We start from the raw sequence: 14,884 nt of genomic DNA on the forward strand, positions 1-14,884 counted from the left end.
CACCTCTGATTCCTCATATCTGATTCCCCGCCTCTGTTTCCCCGCCTCTGATTCCCCGCCTCTGTTTCCCAATATCTAAGTCCCCACCTCTGATTCCCCAAATCTGATTCCCCACCTCTGATTCCCCAGCTCTGATTCCCCGCCTCTGATTCCCCGCATCTGATACCCTGCATCTGATTCCAAGCCTCTGATTCCCTGCCTCTGATTCCCAACCTCTGATTCCCCACCTCTGATTCCCCATATCTGATTCCCCGCCTCTGTTTCCCCGCCTCGGATTCCCCGCCTCTCTTTCCCCATATCTGATTCCCGGCCTCTGATTCCCCGCCTCTGATTCCCCATATCTGATTCCCTGCCTCTGATTCCCCAACTCTGATTCCCCGCCTCTGATTCCCTAGCTCTGAATCCCCGCCTCTGTTTCCCCGCGTCTGATTCCCTGCCTCTGATTCCCCGCCTTGATTCCCCATCTCTGATTCACAACCTCTGATTCCCCACCTCTGATTCCCTATATTTGATTCCCCGCCTCTGTTTCCCCGCCTCTGATTCCCCATATCTGATTCCCCATATCTGATTCCCCGCCTCTGATTGCCCACCTCTGATTCCCAGCCTCTGATTCGCCAGCTCTGATTCCCCGCCTCTGATTCCCCGCATCTGATTCCCTGCCTCTGATTCCCCGCCTCTGATTCCCCATCTCTGATTCACCGCCTTTGATTCGCCACCTCTGATTCCCCATATCTGATTCCCCACCTCTGTTTCCCCGCCTCTGATTCCCCGCCTCTGATTCTCCATATCTCAATCCCTGCCTCTGAATCCCCATCTCTGATTCCCGGACTCTGATTCCCCTACTCTGATTCCCGGCCTCTTATTCCCAGCATCTGATTCCCGGCCTCTGATTCCCGGCCTCTGATTCCCCGCTTCTGATTCCCTGCCTCTGATTCCCCATCTCTGATTCCGCACATCTGATTCCCTGCCTCTGATTCCCCACCTCTGATTCCCCATATCTGATTCCCCGCCTCTGTTTCCCCGCCTCTGATTCCCCGCCTCTGTTTCCCTATATCTAATTCCCCACCTCTGATGCCCCAACTCTGATTCCCCGCCTCTGATTCCCCAGCTCTGATTCCCCGCCTCTGATTCCCTGCATCCGATTCCCCATATCTGATTCCCCGCCTCTGTTTCCCCGTCTCTGATTCCCCGCCTCTGTTTCCCCATATCTGATTCCCGCCTCTGATTCCCAACTATGATTCCCCGCCTCTGATTCCCCAGCTCTGATTCCCTGCCTCTGATTCCCCGCGTTCTATTCCCTGCCTCTGATTCCCCGCCTCTGATTCCCCATCTCTGATTCCCCATATCTGATTCCCCCCCTCTGTTTCCCCGCCTCTGATTCCCTGCCTCTGATTCCCAACCTCTGATTCCACACCTCTGATTCCCCATATCTGATTCCCCGCCTCTATTTCCCCATATCTGATTCCCCGCCTCTGATTCCCCAACTCTGATTCCCCGCCTCTGATTCCCCAGCTCTGATTCCCCGCCTCTGATTCCCGGCGTCCGATTCCCAGCCTCTGATTCCCCGCCTCTGATTCACCATCTCTGATTCCCCGCCTCTGATTCCCCGTGTCTGATTCCCTGCCTCTGATTCCCCGGCTCAGATTCCCCGCCTCTGATTCCCTGCCACTGATTCCCTGCCCCTGATTCCCCACCTCTGATTCCCCATATCTGATTCCCCGCCTCTGTTTCCCCGCCTCTGATTCCCCGCCTCTGATTCCCCATATCTGATTCCCTGCCTCTGATTCCCCAACTCTGATTCCCCGCCTCTGATTCCCCAGCTCTGAATCCCCGCCTCTGATTCCCCGCGTCTGATTCCCTCCCTCTGATTCCCCGCCTTGACTCCCCATCTCTGATTCACAACCTCTGATTCCCCACCTCTGATTCCCCATATCTGATTCCCCGCCTCTGTTTCCCCGCCTCTGATTCCCCATATCTGATTCCCCGGCTCTGATTGCCCACCTCTGATTCCCCGCCTCTGATTCGCCAGCTCTGATTCCCCGCCTCTGAATCCACGCATGTGATTCCCGGCCTCTGATTCCCCGCCTCTGATTCCCCATCTCTGATTCACTGCCTTTGATTCGCCACCTCTGATTCCCCATATCTGATTCCCCACCTCTGTTTCCCCGCCTCTGATTCCCCGCCTCTGATTCTCCATATCTCATTCCCCGCCTCTGAATCCCCATCTCTGATTCCCAGACTCTGAATCCCCACCTCTGATTCCCGGCCTCTTATTCCCAGCATCTGATTCCCGGCCTCTGATTCCCGGCCTCTGATTCCCCGCTTCTGATTCTGATTCCCTGCCTCTGATTCCCCATCTCTGATTCCGCTCATCTGATTCCCTGCCTCTGATTCCCCACCTCTGATTCCCCATATCTGATTCCCCGCCTCTGTTTCACCGCCTCTGATTCCCCGCCTCTGTTTCCCCATATCTAATTCCCCACCTCTGATGCCCCAACTCTGATTTCCCACCTCTGATTCCCCAGCTCTGATTCCCCGCCTCTGATTCCCCGCATCCGATTCCCCATGTCTGATTCCCCGCCTCTGTTTCCCCGCCTCTGATTCCCCGCCTCTGTTTCCCCATATCTGATTCCCCGCCTCTGTTTCCCCGCCTCTGATTCCCAGCCTCTGTTTCCCCATATCTAATTCCCCACCTCTGATGCCCCAACTCTGATTCCCCACCTCTGATTCCCCAGCTCTGATTCCCCGCCTCTGATTCCCCGCAACCGATTCCCCATGTCTGATTTCCCACCTCTGATTCCCCATATCTAATTCCCCGCCTCTGCTTGCCCGCCTCTCATTCCCCGCCTCTGTTTCCCCATATCTGATTCCCCGCCTCTGAATCCCCAACTCTGATTCCCTGCCTCTGATTCACCAGCTCTGATTCCCCGCCTTTGATTCCCCCCGTCTGATTCCCAGCCTCTGAATCCCTGTCTGATTTCCTGCCTCTGATTCCCCGCCTCTGATTCCCCATCTCTGATTCACTGCCTCTGATTCCCCACATCTGATTCCCCATCTCTGATTCCGCACAACCGATTCCCTGCCTCTGATTCCCCGACTCTGATTCCCCACCTCTGATTCCCCAGCTCTGATTCCCCGCCTCTGATTCCCCGCGTCTGATTCCCTGCCTGTGATTCCCCGCCTCTGATTCCCCATCTCTGATTCCCCACCTCTGATTCCCCGTGTCTGATTCCCTTCCTTTGATTCCCCGCCTCTTATTCCCCGCCTCTGATTCACTGCCACTGATTCCCCGCCCTTGATTCCCCACCTCTGATTCCCCATATCTTATTCCCCGCCTCTGTTTCCCCCCCTCTGATTCCCAGCCTCTGATTCCCCATATCTGATTCCCCGCCTCTGATTCCCCATATCTGATTCCCCGCCTCTATTTCCCCATATCTGCTTCGCCGCCTCTGATTCCCCAACTCTGATTGCCGGCCTCTGATTCCCCAGCTCTGATTTCCCGCCTCTGATTCCCGGCATCCGATTCCCTGCCTCTGATTCCCCGCCTCTGATTCCCCATCTCTGATTCCCCGCCTCTGATTCCCCGTGTCTGATTCCCTGCCTCTGATTCCCCGCCTCTGATTCCCCATATCTGATTCCCCGCCTCTGTTTTCCCGCCTCTGATTCCCTGCCTCTGATTCCCCATATCTGATTCCCCGCCTCTGATTCCCCAACTCTGATTCCCCGCCTCTGATTCCCCAGCTCCGAATCCCCGCCTCTGATTCCCCGCGTCTGATTCCCTGCCTCTGATTCCCCGCCTCTGATTCCCCATCTGTGATTCACAACCTCTGATGCCCCACCTCTGATTGCCCATATCTGATTCCCCGCCTCTGTTTCCCCGCCTCTGATTCCACACTTCTGATTCCCCACCTCTGATTCCCCACCTCTGATTGCACGCCTCTGATTCCCCGCCTCTGATTCCCCGCCTCTGATTCCCCGCCTCTGATTCCCCTCCTCTGATACCCCGCCTCTGATTCCCCACCTCTGATTCCCCGCATCTGATTCCCCGCCTCTGATTCCCCGCCTCTGATTCCCTGCCTCTGATTCCCCGCCTCTGATTCCGCGCCTCTGATTCCCCGCCTATGTTTACCCGCCTCTGTTTACCCACCTGTTTCCCCGCCTCTGATTCCCCACCTCAGATTCCCTGCCTCAGATTCCATGCCTCTGATTCCCTGCCTCTGATTCCCTGCCTCTGATTCCCTGCATCTGATTGCCCGCCTCTGATTCTCCGCCTCTGATTCCCCGCCTCTGATTCCCCACCTCTGATTCCCCGCTTCTGATTCCCTCCCTCTGATTCCCCGCCTCTGATTCAATGCCTCCCTTTCCGCTCAACTTTCCTGGCCTACTTTTCCCCACATATCTTTCCCCGCCTCTGATTTCCCGCCTCTGATTCCACGCCTCTGAATCCCCGCCTATGATTACCCGCCTCTGTTTAACCGCCTGTTTTCCCGCCTCTGATTCCCCACCACAGATTCCCTGCCTCAAATTCCCTGCCTCAGATTCCCTGCATCAGATTCCCTTCATTTGATTCCCTGCGTCTGGTTCCCTGCCTCTGATTCCCTGCCTCTGATTCCCTGCATCTGATTGCCCGCCTCTGATTCCCCGCCTCTGATTCCCCGCCTCTGATTCCCCACCTCTGATTCCCCACTTCTGATTCCCCGCCTCTGATTCCCCTCCTCTGATTCCCCGCCTCTGATTCCCCACCTCTGATTCCCCGCCTCTGATTCCCCATATCTGATTCCCTGCCTCTGTTTCCCCGCCTCTGATTCCCCACCTCTGTTTCCCCATATCTGATTCCCCACCTCTGATTCCCCAACTCTAATACCCCGCCTCTGATTCCCCAGCTCTGATTCCCCGCCTCTGATTCCCCGCATCTGATTCCCTGCCTCTGATTCCCCGCCTCTGATTCCAGGCCTCTGATTCCCAGCATCTGATTCCGGCCTCTAATTCCCGGCCTCTGATTCCCTGCTTCTGATTCTGATTCCCTGCCTCTGATTCCCCAACTCTGATTCCGCACATCTGATTCCTTGCCTCTGATTCCCCACCTCTGATTCCCCATATCTGATTCCCCGCCTGGGTTTCCCCGCCTCTGATTCCCCGCCTCTGTTTCCCAATATCTAAGTCCCCGCCTCTGATTCCCCAAATCTGATTCCCCACCTCTGATTCCCCAGCTCTGATTCCCCGCCTCTGATTCCCCGCATCTGATTCCCTGCATCTGATTCCAAGCCTCTGATTCCCTGCCTCTGATTCCCAACCTCTGATTCCCCACCTCTGATTCCCCATATCTGATTCCCCGCCTCTGTTTCCCCGCCTCGGATTCCCCGCCTCTGTTTCCCCATATCTGATTCCCGGCCTCTGATTCCCCGCCTCTGATTCCCCGCCTCTGATTCCCTGCCTCTGATTCCCCATCTCCGATTCCGCACATCTGATTCCCTTCCTCTGATTCCCCGCCTCTGATTCCCCGCCTCTGATTCCCTGCCTCTGATTCCCAACCTCGGATTCCCCACCTCTGATTCCCCATATCTGATTCCCCGCCTCTGTTTCCCCGCCTCTGATTCCCCGCCTCTGATTCCCAACTCTGATTCCCCGCCTCTGATTCCCCAGCTCTGATTCCCCGTGTTTGATTCCCTGCCTCTGATTCCCTGCCCTGATTCCCCATCTCTGTTTCACCGCCTTTGATTCGCCACCTCTGATTCCCCATATCTGATTACCCGCCTCTGTTTCCCCGACACTGATTCCCTGCCTCTGATTCCCAACCTCTGATTCCACACCTCTGATTCCCCATATCTGATTCCCCGCCTCTGTTTCCCCACCTCTGATTCACTGCCTCTGATTCCCCACATCTGATTCCCCATCTCTGATTCCGCACAACCGATTCCCTGCCTATGATTCCCCGACTCTGATTCCCCACCTCTGATTCCCCAGCTCTGATTCCCCGCCTCTGATTCCCCGCGTCTGATTCCCTGCCTGTGATTCCCCGCCTCTGATTCCCCGCCTCTGATTCCCTGCCACTGATTCCCCGCCCCTGATTCCCCACCTCTGATTCCCCATATCTTATTCCCCGCCTCTGTTTCCCCCCCTCTGATTCCCAGCCTCTGATTCCCCATATCTGATTCCCCGCCTCTGATTCCCCATATCTGATTCCCCGCCTCTATTTCCACATATCCGCTTCGCCGCCTCTGATTCCCCAACTCTGATTCCCCGCCTCTGATTCCCCAGCTCTGATTTCCCGCCTCTGATTCCCGGCATCCGATTCCCTGCCTCTGATTCCCCGCCTCTGATTCCCCATCTCTGATTCCCCGCCTCTGATTCCCCGTGTCTGATTCCCTGCCTCTGATTCCCCTCCTCTGATTCCCCATATCTGACTCCCCGCCTCTGTTTTCCCGCCTCTGATTCCCTGCCTCTGATTCCCCATATCTGATTCCCCGCCTCTGATTCCCCAACTCTGATTCCCAGCCTCTGATTCCCCAGCTCTGAATCCCCGCCTCTGATTCCCCGCGTCTGATTCCCTGCCTCTGATTCCCCGCCTCTGATTCCCCATCTGTGATTCACAACCTCTGATGCCCCACCTCTGATTCCCCATATCTGATTCCCCGCCTCTGTTTCCCCGCCTCTGATTCCCCGCCTCTGATTCCCCATATCTGATTCCCCGCCTCTGATTGCCCACCTCTGATTCCCAGCGTCTGATTCCCTGCCTCTGATTCCCCGCCTCTGATTCCCCATCTCTGATTCACCACCTCTGATTCCCGGCCTCTGATTCCCCATCTCTGATTCCGCACATCCGATTCCCTGCCTATGATTCCCCACCTCTGATTCCCCGCCTCTGATTCCCCATATCTGATTCCCTGCCTCTGTTTCCCCGCCTCTGATTCCCCACCTCTGTTTCCCCATATCTGATTCCCCGCCTCTGATTCCCCAACTCTAATACCCCGCCTCTGATTCCCCAGCTCTGATTCCCCGCCTCTGATTCCCCGCATCTGATTCCCTGCCTCTTATTCCCCGCCTCTGATTCCAGGCCTCTGATTCCCAGCATCTGATTCCGGCCTCTGATTCCCGGCCTCTGATTCCCTGCTTCTGATTCTGATTCCCTGCCTCTGATTCCCCATCTCTGATTCCGCACATCTGATTCCTTGCCTCTGATTCCCCACCTCTGATTCCCCATATCTGATTCCCCGCCTGGGTTTCCCCGCCTCTGATTCCCCGCCTCTGTTTCCCAATATCTAAGTCCCCGCCTCTGATTCCCCAAATCTGATTCCCCACCTCTGATTCCCCAGCTCTGATTCCCCGCCTCTGATTCCCCGCATCTGATTCCCTGCATCTGATTCCAAGCCTCTGATTCCCTGCCTCTGATTCCCAACCTCTTATTCCCCACCTCTGATTCCCCATATCTGATTCCCCGCCTCTGTTTCCCCGCCTCGGATTCCCCGCCTCTGTTTCCCCATATCTGATTCCCGGCCTCTGATTCCCCGCCTCTGATTCCCCGCCTCTGATTCCCTGGCTCTGATTCCCCATCTCCGATTCCGCACATCTGATTCCCTTCCTCTGATTCCCCGCCTCTGATTTTCCGCCTCTGATTCCCTGCCTCTGATTCCCAACCTCGGATTCCCCACCTCTGATTCCCGGCCTCTTATTCCCAGCATCTGATTCCCGGCCTCTGATTCCCGGCCTCTGATTCCCCGCTTCTGATTCCCTGCCTCTGATTCCCCATCTCTGATTCCGCACATCTGATTCCCTGCCTCTGATTCCCCACCTCTGATTCCCCATATCTGATTCCCCGCCTCTGTTTCCCCGCCTCTGATTCCCCGCCTCTGTTTCCCTATATCTAATTCCCCACCTCTGATGCCCCAACTCTGATTCCCCGCCTCTGATTCCGCAGCTCTGATTCCCCGCCTCTGATTCCCTGCATCCGATTCCCCATATCTGATTCCCCGCCTCTGTTTCCCCGCCTCTGATTCCCCGCCTCTGTTTCTCCATATCTGATTCCCGCCTCTGATTCCCAACTATGATTCCCCGCCTCTGATTCCCCAGCTCTGATTCCCTGCCTCTGATTCCCCGCGTTCTATTCCCTGCCTCTGATTCCCCGCCTGTGATTCCCCATCACTGATTCACCACCTCTGATTCCCTACCTCTGATTCCCCATATCTAATTCCCCGCCTCTGTTTGCCCGCCTCTGATTCCCCGCCTCTGTTTCCCCATATCTGATTCCCCGCCTCTGAATCCCCAACTCTGATTCCCTGCCTCAGATTCCCCAGCTCTGATTCCCCGCCTCAGATTCCCCGCGTCTGATTCCCTGCCTCTGATTCCCAGCCTCTGAATCCCCGTGTCTGATTTCCTGCCTCTGATTCCCCGCCTCTGATTCCCCATCTCTGATTCACCGCCTCTGATTCCCCACCTCTGATTCCCCATCTCTGATTCCGCACATCCAATTCCCTGCCTCTGATTCCCCAACTCTGATTCCCCACCTCTGATTCCCCAGCTCTGATTCCCCGCCTCAGATTCCCCGCGTCTGATTCCCTGCCTCTGATTCCCCGCCTCTGATTCCCTGCCTCTGATTCCCCATATCTGAATCCCCGCCTCTGATTCCCCAACTCTGATTCCCCGCTTCTGATTCCCCAGCTCTGAATCCCCGCCTCTGATTCCCCGCGTCTGATTCCCTGCCTCAGATTCCCCGCCTCTGATTCCCCATCTGTGATTCACAACCTCTGATGCCCCACCTCTGATTCCCCATATCTGATTCCCCGCCTCTGTTTCCCCGCCTCTGATTCCCCGCCTCTGATTCCCCATATCTGATTCCCCGCCTCTGATTGCCCACCTCTGATTCCCCGCGTCTGATACCCTGCCTCTGATTCCCCGCCTCTGATTCCCCATCTCTGATTCACCACCTCTGATTCCCGGCCTCTGATTCCCCATCTCTGATTCCGCACATCCGATTCCCTGCCTATGTTTCCCCACCTCTGATTCCCCGCCTCTGATTCCCCATATCTGATTCCCTGCCTCTGTTTCCCCGCCTCTGATTCCCTACCTCTGTTTCCCCATATCTGATTCCCCGCCTCTGATTCCCCAACTCTAATACCCCGCCTCTGATTCCCCAGCTCTGATTCCCCGCCTCTGATTCCCCGCATCTGATTCCCTGCCTCTGATTCCCCGCCTCTGATTCCAGGCCTCTGATTCCCAGCATCTGATTCCGGCCTCTGATTCCCGGCCTCTGATTCCCTGCTTCTGATTCTGATTCCCTGCCTCTGATTCCCAATCTCTGATTCCGCACATCTGATTCCTTGCCTCTGATTCCCCACCTCTGATTCCCCATATCTGATTCCCCGCCTGGGTTTCCCCGCCTCTGATTCCCCGCCTCTGTTTCCCAATATCTAAGTCCCCGCCTCTGATTCCCCAAATCTGATTCCCCACCTCTGATTCCCCAGCTCTGATTCCCCGCCTCTGATTCCCCGCATCTGATTCCCTGCATCTGATTCCAAGCCTCTGATTCCCTGCCTCTGATTCCCAACCTCTGATTCCCCACCTCTGATTCCCCATATCTGATTCCCCGCCTCTGTTTCCCCGCCTCGGATTCCCCGCTTCTGTTTCCCCATATCTGATTCCCGGCCTCTGATTCCCCGCCTCTGATTCCCCGCCTCTGATTCCCTGCCTCTGATTCCCCATCTCCGATTCCGCACATCTGATTCCCTTCCTCTGATTCCCCGCCTCTGTTTCCACGCCTCTGATTCCCCGCCTCTGATTCCCAACTCTGATTCCCCGCCTCTGATTCCCCAGCTCTGATTCCCCGTGTTTGATTCCCTGCCTCTGATTCCCTGCCCTGATTCCCCATCTCTGTTTCACCGCCTTTGATTCGCCACCTCTGATTCCACATATCTGATTCCCCGCCTCTGTTTCCCCGACTCTGATTCCCTTCCTCTGATTCCCAACCTCTGATTCCACACCTCTGATTCCCCATATCTGATTCCCCGCCTCTATTTCCCCATATCTGAATCCCCGCCTCTGATTCCCCAACTCTGATTCCCCGCCTCTGATTCCCCAGCTCTGATTCCCCGACTCTGATTCCCGGCGTCCGATTCCCTGCCTCTGATTCCCCGCCTCTGATTCCCCTTCTCTGATTCCCCGCCTCTGATTCCCCGTGTCTGATTCCCTGCCTCTGATTCCCCGCCTCTGATTCCTCGCCTCTGATACCCTGCCACTGATTCCCTGCCCCTGATTCCCCACCTCTGATTCCCCATATCTGATTCCCCGCCTCTGTTTCCCCGCCTCTGATTCCCCGCCTCTGATTCCCCATATCTGATTCCCTGCCTCTGATTCCCCAACTCTGATTCCCCGCCTCTGATTCCCCAGCTCTGAATCCCCGCCTCTGATTCCCCGTGTCTGATTCCCTCCCTCTGATTCCCCGCCTTGATTCCCCATCTCTGATTCACAACCTCTGATTCCCCACCTCTGATTCCCTATATTTGATTCCCCGCCTCTGTTTCCCCACCTCTGATTCCCCGCCTCTGATTCCCCATATCTGATTCCCCGCCTCTGATTGCCCACCTCTGATTCCCCGCCTCTGATTCGCCAGCTCTGATTCCCCGCCTCTGATTCCAAGCATCTGATTCCCTGCCTCTGATTCCCCGCCTCTGATTCCCCATCTCTGATTCACCGCCTTTGATTCGCCACCTCTGATTCCCCATATCTGATTCCCCACCTCTGTTTCCCGGCCTCTGATTCCCCGCCTCTGATTCTCCATATCTCATTCCCCGCCTCTGAATCCCCATCTCTGATTCCCGGACTCTGATTCCCCACCTCTGATTCCCGGCCTCTTATTCCCAGCATCTGATTCCCGGCCTCTGATTCCCGGCCTCTGATTCCCCGCTTCTGATTCTGATTCCCTGCCTCTGATTCCCCATCTCTGATTCCGCACATCTGATTCCCTGCTTCTGATTCCCCACCTCTGATTCCCCATATCTGATTCCCCGCCTCTGTTTCCCCGCCTCTGATTTCCCGCCTCTGTTTCCCTATATCTAATTCCCCACCTCTGATGCCCCAACTCTGATTCCCCGCCTCTGATTCCCCAGCTCTGATTCCCCGCCTCTGATTCCCCGCATCCGATTCCCCATATCTGATTCCCCGCCTCTGTTTCCCCGCCACTGATTCCCCGCCTCTGTTTCCCCATATCTGATTCCCCGCCTCTGATTCCCAACTATGATTCCCCGCCTCTGATTCCCCAGCTCTGATTCCCTGCGTCTGATTCCCTGCGTTCTATTCCCTGCCTCTGATTCCCCGCCTGTGATTCCCCATCACTGATTCACCACCTCTGATTCCCCACATCTGATTCCCCATATCTAATTCCCCGCCTCTGTTTGCCCGCCTCTGATTCCCCGCCTCTGTTTCCCCATATCTGATTCCCCGTCTCTGAATCCCCAACTCTGATTCCCTGCCTCTGATTCCCCTGCTCTGATTCCCCGCCTTTGATTCCCCCCGTCTGATTCCCAGCCTCTGAATCCCCGTGTCTGATTTCCTGCCTCTGATTCCCCGCCTCTGATTCCCCATCTCTGATTCCTCTGATTCCCCACATCTGATTCCCCATCTCTGAATCCGCACATCCGATTCCCTGCCTCTGATTCCCCAACTCTGATTCCCCACCTCTGATTCCCCAGCTCTGATTCCCCGCCTCAGATTCATCGCGTCTGATTCCCTGCCTCTGATTCCCCATCTCTGATTCCCCATCTGTGATTCACAACCTCTGATGCCCCACCTCTGATTCCCCATATCTGATTCCCCGCCTCTGTTTCCCCGCCTCTGATTCCCCGCCTCTGATTCCCCATATCTGATTACCCGCCTCTGATTGCCCACCTCTGATTCCCCGCGTCTGATACCCTGCCTCTGATTCCCCGCCTCTGATTCCCCATCTCTGATTCACCACCTCTGATTCCCGGCCTCTGATTCCCCATCTCTGATTCCGCACATCCGATTCCCTGCCTATGATTCCCCACCTCTGATTCCCCGCCTCTGTTTCCCCATATCTGATTCCCTGCCTCTGTTTCCCCGCCTCTGATTCCCTACCTCTGTTTCCCCATATCTGATTCCCCGCCTCTGATTCCCCAACTCTAATACCCCGCCTCTGATTCCCCAGCTCTGATTCCCCGCCTCTGATTCCCCGCATCTGATTCCCTGCCTCTGATTCCCCGCCTCTGATTCCAGGCCTCTGATTCCCAGCATCTGATTCCCGGCCTCTGATTCCCTGCTTCTGATTCTGTTTCCCTGCCTCTGATTCCCCATCTCTGATTCCGCACATCTGATTCCCTGCCTCTGATTCCCCACCTCTGATTCCCCATATCTGATTCCCCGCCTCTGTTTCCCCGCCTCTGATTCCCCGCCTCTGTTTCCCAATATCTAAGTCCCCACCTCTGATTCCCCAAATCTCATTCCCCACCTCTGATTCCCCAGCTCTGATTCCCCGCCTTTGATTCCCCGCATCTGATTCCCTGCATCTGATTCCAAGCCTCTGATTCCCTGCCTCTGATTCCCAACCTCTGATTCCCCACCTCTGATTCCCCATATCTGATTCCCCGACTCTGTTTCCCCGCCTCGGATTCCCCGCCTCGGATTCCCCGCCTCAGTTTCCCCATATCTGATTCCCGGCCTCTGATTCCCCGCCTCTGATTCCCTGCCTCTGATTCCCCATCTCCGATTCCGCACATCTGATTCCCTTCCTCTGATTCCCCGCCTCTGATTCCCCGCCTCTGATTCCCTGCCTCTGATTCCCAACCTCTGATTCCCCACCTCTGATTCCCCATATCTGATTCCCCGCCTCTGTTTCCCCGCCTCTGATTCCCCGCCTCTGATTCCCAACTCTGATTCCCCGCCTCTGATTCGCCAGCTCTGATTCCCCGTATTTGATTCCCTGCCTCTGATTCCCTGCCCTGATTCCCCATCTCTGTTTCACCGCCTTTGATTCGCCACCTCTGATTCCACATATCTGATTCCCCGCCTCTGTTTCCCCGACTCTGATTCCCTTCCTCTGATTCCCAACCTCTGATTCCACACCTCTGATTCCCCATATCTGATTCCCCGCCTCTATTTCCCCATATCTGATTCCCCGCCTCTGATTCCCCAACTCTGATTCCCCGCCTCTGATTCCCCAGCTCTGATTCCCCGACTCTGATTCCCGGCGTCCGATTCCCTGCCTCTGATTCCCCGCCTCTGATTCACCATCTCTGATTCCCCGCCTCTGATTCCCCGTGTCTGATTCCCTGCCTCTGATTCCCCGCCTCTGATTCCCCGCCTCTGATTCCCTGCCACTGATTCCCTGCCCCTGATTCCCCACCTCTGATTCCCCATATCTGATTCCCCGCCTCTGTTTCCCCGCCTCTGATTCCCCGCCTCTGATTCCCCATATCTGATTCCCTGCCTCTGATTCCCCAACTCTGATTCCCCGCCTCTGATTCCCCAGCTCTGAATCCCCGCCTCTGATTCCCCGTGTCAGATTCCCTGCCTCTGATTCCCCGCCTTGATTCCCCATCTCTGATTCACAACCTCTGATTCCCCACCTCTGATTCCCTATATTTGATTCCCCGCCTCTGTTTCCCCGCCTCTGATTCCCCGCCTCTGATTCCCCATATCTGATTCCCCGCCTCTGATTGCCCACCTCTGATTCCCCGCCTCTGATTCGCCAGCTCTGATTCCCCGCCTCTGATTCCCTGCATCTGATTCCCTGCCTCTGATTCCCCGCCTCTGATTCCCCATCTCTGATTCACCGCCTTTGATTCGCCACCTCTGATTCCCCATATCTGATTCCCCACCTCTGTTTCCCGGCCTCTGATTCCCCGCCTCTGATTCTCCATATCTCATTCCCCGCCTCTGAATCCCCATCTCTGATTCCCGGACTCTGATTCCCCACATCTGATTCCCGGCCTCTTATTCCCAGCATCTGATTCCCGGCCTCTGATTCCCGGCCTCTGATTCCCCGCTTCTGATTCTGATTCCCTGCCTCTGATTCCCCATCTCTGATTCCGCACATCTGATTCCCTGCCTCTGATTCCCCACCTCTGATTCCCCATATCTGATTCCCCGCCTCTGTTTCCCCGCCTCTGATTCCCTACCTCTGTTTCCCTATATCTAATTCCCCACCTCTGATGCCCCAACTCTGATTCCCCGCCTCTGATTCCCCAGCTCTGATTCCCCGCCTCTGATTCCCCGCATCCGATTCCCCATATCTGATTCCCCGCCTCTGTTTCCCCGCCTCTGATTCCCCGCTTCTGTTTCCCCATATCTGATTCCCCGCCTCTGATTCCCAACTATGATTCCCCGCCTCTGATTCCCCATCACTGATTCACCACCTCTGATTCCCCACCTCTGATTCCCCATATCTAATTCCCCGCCTCTGTTTGCCCGCCTCTGATTCCCCGCCTCTGTTTCCCCATATCTGATTCCCCGTCTCTGAATCCCCAACTCTGATTCCCTGCCTCTGATTCCCCAGCTCTGATTCCCCGCCTTTGATTCCCCCCGTCTGATTCCCAGCCTCTGAATCCCCGTGTCTGATTTCCTGCACCTGATTCCCCGCCTCTGATTCCCCATCTGTGATTCCTCTGATTCCCCACATCTGATTCCCCATCTCTGATTCCGCAGATCCGATTCCCTGCCTCTGATTCCCCAACTCTGATTCCCCACCTCTGATTCCCCAGCTCTGAATCCCAGCCTCTGATTCCCCATATCTGATTCCCCGCCTTTGATTCCCCCCGTCTAAATCCCAGCCTCTGAATCCCCGTGTCTGATTTCCTGCCTCTGATTCCCCGCCTCTGATTCCCCATCTCTGATTCACCGCCTCTGATTCCCCATCTCTGATTCCCCACCTCTGATT

This window comes from Narcine bancroftii, chromosome 2, assembly GCF_036971445.1.
Source record: "Narcine bancroftii isolate sNarBan1 chromosome 2, sNarBan1.hap1, whole genome shotgun sequence".
Taxonomy (NCBI): Eukaryota; Metazoa; Chordata; class Chondrichthyes; order Torpediniformes; family Narcinidae; genus Narcine; species Narcine bancroftii.